Genomic DNA, 9,156 nt, shown 5'->3' on the forward strand with positions numbered 1-9,156 from the left:
GATATATTTAAAAATGCTAACATTTTAAAATTGCTGTGGACCTGTTTGCATTTTGTTTGTACAATAATTAATTTAAAACATTTTAGAACAACTGTTTACTGTTTTTAAATGCCTTTTATTCACATATCACATTGCAATTCGGCAGCCCTTCAGTCTTTAGTGTCGCATGATTCTTCAAAAATCATTGAAATTATGTTTACTTGGATTCTCAAAAACACTTGTTTATAATCAATGTATGAATTATTATTATTATTATTATCATCAATGTTTTTTGCAGTTGTGCTACTTAATTAAGGTACTATATAAAACACCAAGTCTCTTCTGTGGAGAGAGTAAACTAATTATTTTTAATTCTGGTTAGAGCAAAAAAATTACGTTCAAGTTATTTTTTTTAAACAACTAAAATCACAACTAAAAATCTGTTTGTTTTTTTCCCCCAGACAGATACAATTGTAACCTTAACATTTAATTTGTATATTTAAAATTTAGGTTTTCAAAATCTACACACACTTCACAAAAGATGTTACACACAGTTCTTAAAGCTGTTGACCACCCGTGTGTTCAATCCCACCTGCTCCAGTTTGAAAGTGAAAACAGGGTCAGACACCCATAAACATTCACTGTACAAAAGCTCATGGTCGTTAATAATGAATACTTATTGATTTATAAGAATTAAAATACAGATCTGTTGTAAGCATTATCTATGTACAAAGCTTACACAAAAGCCATGCACAAAAGCCATACATGTATTTAGGTATAATGTGAATGTACTTTAATAGAGCTTCTTTCTTTTAATGCTTCTTCTTTTCACACATTCACCTGATAGTTAGTACAGTATTTTCAAAATGATGTGTTGCGTCTCTGATGCCCTCTTATGCCAGAGGTTTTCATGCGGCTCTCATTGAAGACCATATGTTTTGCCTCGAGCCATACAGCTAACACATGTTTCTTTCTACAAGACCAAACGAATAAATAAAATGCAATAATAACGTGAAACAACTGGTGAAAAAAACAAACCCTCCTTGTTTCTGCTTCTGTGTATAAACTGGAACTTAATATTGGGTTTGTACAGAAATTACTGTAAGAAAAACTAACATGCTGCACAAGTTTAGACATGTTACAATAAGAAGAATCAGAGAACTCTGAAAACAGAACTGCTGAATGAGGTATGATGATGCTTCAGGGCTTCTGTTTCCTGAACACATCTGCTGAAACTTGTGCAGCATCACTGTTTTAATGTAAACTGTTTTACTTCACTGTTAAAATGTGTTATTTTCATTCTCACAGTCTTCAGTAATGCAAGGATCTCACTCTAGCATATGAAGTGAATACACAAACACACACACACACACACACACACATATATATATATATATATATATATATATATATATATATATATATATATATATATATATATATATATATATATATATATATATATGCCAGATCAACAGGCTACACTCAGTCTACAGTCTGGAACCCTCTGTACTTCCTGTGATTCTGCACTTAATAAAATCACATATAATCACATATATATATATATATATATATACACACACACACACACACACACATATATATATATTGAGATATGTGAGAAGAGAGACAATGTTTATAATACATGCATGTTATTACTATGTATTATATTCATATCAATTCTGATTAATTAAAGTGCAATTTAAACTATTGCACTGTAGATGTCGCTAATGTTCTTCTAATAAACATAAAAAAAACGCTCCTAAATGCATTACGATAGATGAAATCGTGTTTCTTATCATTTCCTATAGAAACATAATCTAAAATTCTTTATCCTACTGTACCTAATTTAATAGCTTTTTGTTTGTTTTTTTAGGCTGATTTTATTAAGTGCAGAATCCCAGGAAGCCTGTTGATCTGGCGGAGAACAACTGTCTGGCCGAAAGGACATGTGTGAGGCCGCAGATCTGCTCTCCTGCAAAAGCGAGAAAAACAAGTGAGTGCCTTGCAGTTCAAACTAACAAGCTTTCTTTTCAAGTCACACACAGGTTTTAAACATTGATGACATTTGCAGCCCTATTGATTCGCTCCTAAACGGTGATTTTTACTTTTTTCTCTTACTGAGAACGAAATAAAACCGAAATTAATCTGTCAGCTAAAGTTCCCCTGCAAGCAGACTTACTTACAGAGCAGCACTGTCTAATAACAGCCTAAATAGTGTCTTTAATAACCGTCCAGGAATAAAAACGTACTTCTAATGGAGGACTAAAGAGGATTTGGCTAGCTCGGAGGCTAACATGCGTCACGTGTTGTGTTTGTAAAGCGGCTGTTTGTTTACTTTACAAATTCTGGGTAATATTACTTTTTAAACAATACTTTCGAGAAAAGAAAGAAGAGTGCTGACACAAAGGTCGTGTTTACAGTTGGTAATATGATCAGTCTCGGTTGATCCACGCATGAAGAAAAAATCCCACCGAAACCGTCCTTGATTTTAATCTAAGCGCAAACATCATAATATTACCAGCAGATTTTTTTTTTAAAGCGTATTATTAATTTTGTATTATTTTTATTATTATTATTATTATTATTATTAGGTTATTATATTAAAGCAATTATTTTAATTATATTGTAATGACCTACACATACTGAAGTAGTTCCACATAGTATAGTGCGCTATTTGAGAGGATATCCATGTAATGTGGTCTACAAAACTATAGCGGGGATTATCGAGTACACTCATGATAAAACACAACCGATGTGTCAAATAAAATCGCGTCCCACCGGAAGATGGCACCCGCCGCGCTCTAGTGTCCACATTTGTTTGCTCGTTCACTCAGCTACATTTCGCCTGTGCCCCTTGGTGCTTTGCCAATAAGAGAATAAGCCTTGTATTCTCTCAGTAAATGCAATAATAAAGCATTTTCCGTGTACAACGAGGTTATCCTTCTTATCGCAGCCTTCAACCATGAATAAAAGCGTACAAGCATGCATGTGTTAAATGTGTTACTAATGTCACTGCGTCTATTGTCGAACACACCTTGCCTTCATTTAAACACTGAGTGATTATATTTTGTTTTTTGTCATTTTATATAGCGTGTAGGCTATTTAGCTGCTTTAGGAAAATTACAGTAAACAATGTTAATGTTAGAAATGAAAAGGGGAAACAATTACATTTCAGTGCATCTGTGTTTAAACCAAACTGGGAAGTGGGAGGATTTGGGGAGGAAAGGGAGAGACTGTAATTAAGGGAGACTGGGGACTGTTGCAGCATGACTTGTTCCTCCAATTAGGAGTGAGCTACAGTGATGACATATCATACTGCACATGCTCAGTTAGACCCTCCACCAATCTGAAAGAAATCAGCAATATCTGACCATTCCCTTAGGGAAAAAATATAATAATTGTGTGATAAAAAAGTATTTTTTAGGATATTTCTCCTAATGTCTAAACGTTTTTTTTTGTGAAGCATTATTCATTCATTTAATTTAAATCAGTGGGTTTTTTTTTAGCTTCTAATAGGCATAGCAAGTGTCAAAGTTATTTATCCAAAACGTGGTTGTCACATGTTTTTTTTTACTAGTCTTTGTCTTTATACGGCCAATTTAACTAATTTTACAATTTAAATGTTGTATGTTCGCAAATAAAATAAAGAAATTGCAATATGATGTTATATAATGTTTTTTTTAATTATTAAATTTGACATTTGTCTGTTCAAGCTTAAATTGTACATATATTATCATATGTATGCATGTTACAGCGATGTGGGTAGGTATCTGACAGATGTGTGTTTAATGTATTCAAATTTTGTCTTTCCTAAAAAAAAAATAAATAAAATAAAACTAAAGGAATTATAAAAAGTGTTGCATCTGTCCCCAGTCTCCCACTATTCATGGGTTATATTGTATATTTAAATAAGACAGAAGCAGCTTGAAAATTCTGAAAAGATATCTTAATATTTTACAAAGTATTATGTGAATTCGAGTGTACAGTTTTTTCCTGAATTGTTGTAACAGAAGAAGAAGGACAATGTACAGATTAGGATTATTTGAAGCACAATTGTGTGTAATTTCCCCAAACTGGAAGTGCTTCTCAAAATTCAAAACACAGCTTACTATAAGAAAAAGGTGGATGTTAATGGAATAATGTAGGGAATATTGAATGGCAGGATGTGCACAAAATTTTAAAGAAGCATGTCATCCAAGACATTAAGGAAATTAAAATTTTTGAAAAAAACTTTCCAGGATTGTATATAGTAGACTTCAGTGGGACCCAACAGGGTCAAAGAGCTCGACGCAGTCACAACTGAGGTACAAGGGTCTTATCTAGTAAAATGATCTGCCATTTTCTAAAAAGAAGAATAAGACACTTTTTCCTCATATGGGATTGTGTAAAGCCCTTTGAAACCTACTATATTTCTCTACTACATTGTGAAAATTAATTTTGTGCTTAAAGGGTTAGTTCAGCCAAACATAATAATAAAAATAAGGCCGCTGTGTTTTACTTATCTTCAAAGCATTCTAGGTGTATGTGACTTTCCTCTTTCAGACAAAGTCAATCAGAGTTAAAAACCGCCCAGACCCCTCCAAGCCGTTCCATCGGTGTAAGCAGGTGTTTGCTGTATACACTCTGGAAGATGTTAAATAAAGTATGAGCATCCATAAAAAAACATCTTTTAAACAGCTCTGGGGGCTGAATAAACGTCTCCTGTAACAAACCCATGTATTTTTGCCACTTGAATCATATTTCAAACGGAATAAACTTTTCTAACACTTTCCCCTATTTGTCTTACCTATTTGTAGATTATGTAAGATGTCCTGTCGCCCTTCAGCCCAAGGCTGGTTACCCACTGAAGCTACTGTAAGCAGGGATGAGTCTGGTAAGGATCTGGATGGGAGACCTCCTGGAAAAAATTGTTAGTGAGGCCAGCAGGGGGTGCTCACCCTATGCTCTGTGTGGGCCCTATAAGGCACCAGTATAGTGATGGGGATATTATACTGTAAACAACAACAACAAAACCTTTGAATGGATATGGATGTTTACCTTACAAAAATGCATGGATTTGTTATGCATGTGAATTTGGGACCATGCGAGGGATGTTTTTTGCATTTGCGCGCACTTTATATAACATGTTTTGGACTGTGAACCACCCACCCACTGCAATGATAGAGAATGCCAGGACAATTATTAATATACTTCTGATTGGATTTGTCTGAAAGAAGTAAGTCATATACTCCTAGGATGCTTCGAAGATGAGTAGATGTAAAACACATGATGAGTCTAATTTTTAAGTTTCCTCACAATGCTACATTATACATCTGAAGCTGCAGTGCTCGCTCAAGTGAAGTGTTCATACCAGGTGTAAAAGGGACCAAAGAGATGCTCTACTCTGTGGTACCGACAGGATAACTTCCTTATCTTGTGGTCTAAACAAAACCAAGGAACATAGATATGAGTGGACAAAGACAAAAAAAACCAAAAACATGTGCAGGTGCGGCATGTAGAGTGAGAAGAAATGCAATGAATTACTTCAGAATTACATAAGCACAGAAAATATATTTTCTTTGCTTTCCGTTTTGTGTCTCTGTTTGTCCCTCTAAGCCTGAAGGGGTGAAGATATCATCTGAACCAGTCCACCCGCCACTGTGGTCCCTGACATCCAGACTCCAGCCAGTTCTCTGTTTGTTTTCCTTTAATGTCCATTGATTTTTCACATGGGGAAATAATCCCTGTGATGTCGCATCACATTTGCTGATGTTTGAAGACGATTATATAATGTCTGATAACAGAAGTGATTGCCATACCGCTTTGTTCAAATCTCTTAAGAAAAGCCCATCATTTTAAATTGATTGTTCCTCTGATGCTAGTGGTGGACTTGGTAAATACATTCCCACCATCTTTCAAGTGTCTCAAAGGAAACTGGTTCTGAGAAGAAATAAAAGAGGTGAGATGGAAAGATCAGCGTGTATACAGAATGAAATGTTCTCCGTTTCTTTTTTTGTGCAATCAAACATGAGCATTTGAGTGCATAGTATTAACTTGACTTATAGACTTACAGACCTTTTGATGGTTTATTAAGTCTACGTAGAAAACACATCTTAAAAACAATAAAATATTGCTTTAAATTTGATCCCGTGAGCAAGAACGTAGCAAGTGAATATGTTAGTTGAAAATCGGTTTCGTATGTATAAGTGAACTAGTTAAATTAACAAAATGAAGTGCCCCCAAATGAACCATTGAATTGCCTCTTTCAGAAAGCACTCATTTCCCATCGCTTAATCTGGAAATCAGCAAATCTATAATTACTACCGTACAGTTTACTCTGTGCTATAATTAGTTTACTTTGAAAGCCTCTTTGCTGTTATGTCTAAATGCATAACCAAAGCTGGACAGTTACAGGAGACAGTTACATTACACAACCTTTCAAATCTGAGGAGATGGTAACATGCTTGGCCTATTTTCATTTTAGTTTTCACATTTAATAAGAATTTACAGATTTCTAACTTTTTAGATTTTGAGTGTATAGACAAATCGATTCTGAAGCACATTCACACAGGTTTTGGAGGAGACCTCTGTTATTTGGGGAACACCCTGCGTGCTGTCAGTCTCGCTGTTTGTTTTGGCTCCTGGGGGCTTCCTGAGTCAAATGCGTCTCAGGTTTGGAACAAGAACATAAGTCTGTAAGTTCTACCTTGAAACAGTGTTTGTCTCTTCTTAAAATATTACGATGGAAAGAGTATCTTACAAGTACAATGGATGTTATGTGTTTAGTTTAATTCACTTCCAGTGAGCTTGACTTGCACTGTGATCTATTGACTTGCATTGAGACTAAACTGCAAGATGGTAACAGTGTTTGTTAATTTTGGAAAGTGTGTTGTTAATAGATAAATTGACATTTCATAAACGTTCTTGACCAAATGAACTTTAACCCATTTTTGTTTCTTAATAGTGTGTACTCATTTACGTGAGATACACGTGTCGTGACTGATGGAAATTGCCCACAATAACCTTGGGAAAAATACTGTTTATATCTCATTTCCTCTCGAGTTCCACCTCAGTACAAGTTCTGAAAGTCAATGACATACAATGTTGATCAAAAAACATTTCGAAGCCAATTTTGTCCCCACTCTTTCCATCTGTAATACAACTTGGGGTAGCAACACACAGTGATGACACGTCCTTAACACTTCAGATGTGTCAACAGGCCCTCAGCAGACAAAACACTGAACATCTGTCCCGGCAACTCGTTCCCACTCCCACATACTGCCGCTTGGTCTGAACGATTTTTCTTCACTTTTTGACGCGCTAGGAACCCCTTTAGTGGAATTTTTCCACGTGAAGGTCATCCGTTGTTTTCAATTGTTTGTCTTAATTTAATGATCTGCATGCATTTGTAAAAAAAAAAGGGAAAAAAAAATATTGATATTCATTTTATACTTTTATTGGATCACCTAACCCTACTTTTACCCTAAACCTAGCCATTTCTGACCAATATAAAACAAACACAGGCATATAGTGTGGTCACGGGTATTTATTATAAAAACTGACAATATTAAACAGCGTTAAAGCATTACGTTGTCGTGTTTCATTCCAAGTCCTTCTGAAGCGCTGCAATGTCTTTATGCAAAGAAGAGAGTAGAACTCGCGGTTTTAACTGCTGAAAATGATCCCCGCTCATATCTCCTTCCAAAAAATACACAAGCCATACAAGGGCCATACAAGGGCCAATCGTATTTCACAACCAAGGCTGACGTAAGGCTTCGTCTGTTCTTCTCACAAATCAATCCTTTTGATTCGGAAGATTTGGAATATTAATCCTTTTTGAATAAATAATGGTGATAGTTGTATCTGCTTTTGATAACTTGTGTTTTGTTAACCAATGGTAGGTTTAGGGGCAAGGTTTGGGTTACGTGCTCATAAATATGTAAATAATGTAATATAAATAAAACCGTTGTGGCTGTGTATAATGAAAAAATACCCCCCAACACATATGCATATGACATATATATATATATATATATATATATATATATATATATATATATATATATATATATATATATATATATATATATTTTAATTTAATCATGACGATAAAATTCCCAGTATTATTCCCAGTAGTATAAGTGTTTCTTACCCTGTGCATCAAAAAGTGACGCTAAAAGGTCCTTGACCAAGTGGCAATATGTGACGAATAGGGAGTGTGTCGGTCCCGGAAGCATGCATGCTATGTAGTTTTAAAACAAACCTGTGCAGTTACTGTAGTTGCTGTCATTCACTGGCAAACAGCAAGCGTGCTTCTATGCCAAACACTGGTCTGGTGTAAGAACGAGTTGACGTCGCACTTTCCCAGTGCTCTGACCTGGCGGATTTCCTTCTGCATTTGTGAGGCAGTTTTGAAGCAATATCAAAATAACTCCCACTGAACAGACCGAGATAGAACATGTTATCAGACTAAACAGCTGATAGGAATGTGTGATTGTTGCCTTTGGACAGTCGTAACTACCGCAACGTCTTCATGAAAAAGCTTTAAAAAAGGCTTTCTGATTTATTAATCAATTCATGATTTGTAGAATATTTTGTGTAATTTAAGCTATAAATTAAATATTAAATGTTTCTCTTCTTGTGTTTTCATTTTGCAGTTAGCCTAGTAATTTAGCATACCGCTAAAATCAGTCTGCTAAACTATCAGTGTCAGTGGATCTTAACAGAGGGCCTCAGCAAACTTTCAAGTGGCCACAGGATAATATTAATTTACTTAGATATAAAAAAATAAGTAAACTGTAAACTGAACTTGCATTTTTCCCCCTCAGTAAGTTGTTTTTAATAACATACCTCAGTCACAATTTTGCATTATGGGATCACAAAATGAATTGAAGCTAAATGATTATCTAAGAATCCCTTTTTCTGTTACTGAAAAAGAAAACAGCACTGGCATAAGTCATAAGTACTACAGAAATACTTAAATACTTCGATTTTTGTGCTGTTGAAATCAAGCCCTCAACTCAAAAAGGCTGTGAACCAATGCATTATACAATGTGGCACATGGATATTGAAAAGCATTTTAATCAGCTACAACAAAATATTGGCATTAAATGGTTTTGAGTAAGCTGTGGACAGAGCTGCTGCTTGTGGTCCCAGAAAGTGGATTTTGTTAGAAGACATGACATTAAGTTTTAT

At 35.0% G+C, this 9,156-nt stretch overlaps 1 long non-coding RNA gene across 1 annotated transcript; it reads left to right on the forward strand.

Moving 5' to 3' along the window:
- The first annotated feature begins 1,744 nt into the window (after nt 1–1,744).
- On the forward strand, nt 1,745–7,863 carry LOC122348321. Its single transcript, XR_006251307.1, has 3 exons — nt 1,745–1,975; nt 4,779–4,855; nt 5,578–7,863. It is a non-coding gene; the product is annotated as an uncharacterized LOC122348321 (long non-coding RNA).
- Nucleotides 7,864–9,156: the final 1,293 nt, after the last annotated feature.

The sequence above is a fragment of the Puntigrus tetrazona genome, chromosome 7, assembly GCF_018831695.1.
Source record: "Puntigrus tetrazona isolate hp1 chromosome 7, ASM1883169v1, whole genome shotgun sequence".
Lineage (NCBI taxonomy): Eukaryota > Metazoa > Chordata > Actinopteri > Cypriniformes > Cyprinidae > Puntigrus > Puntigrus tetrazona.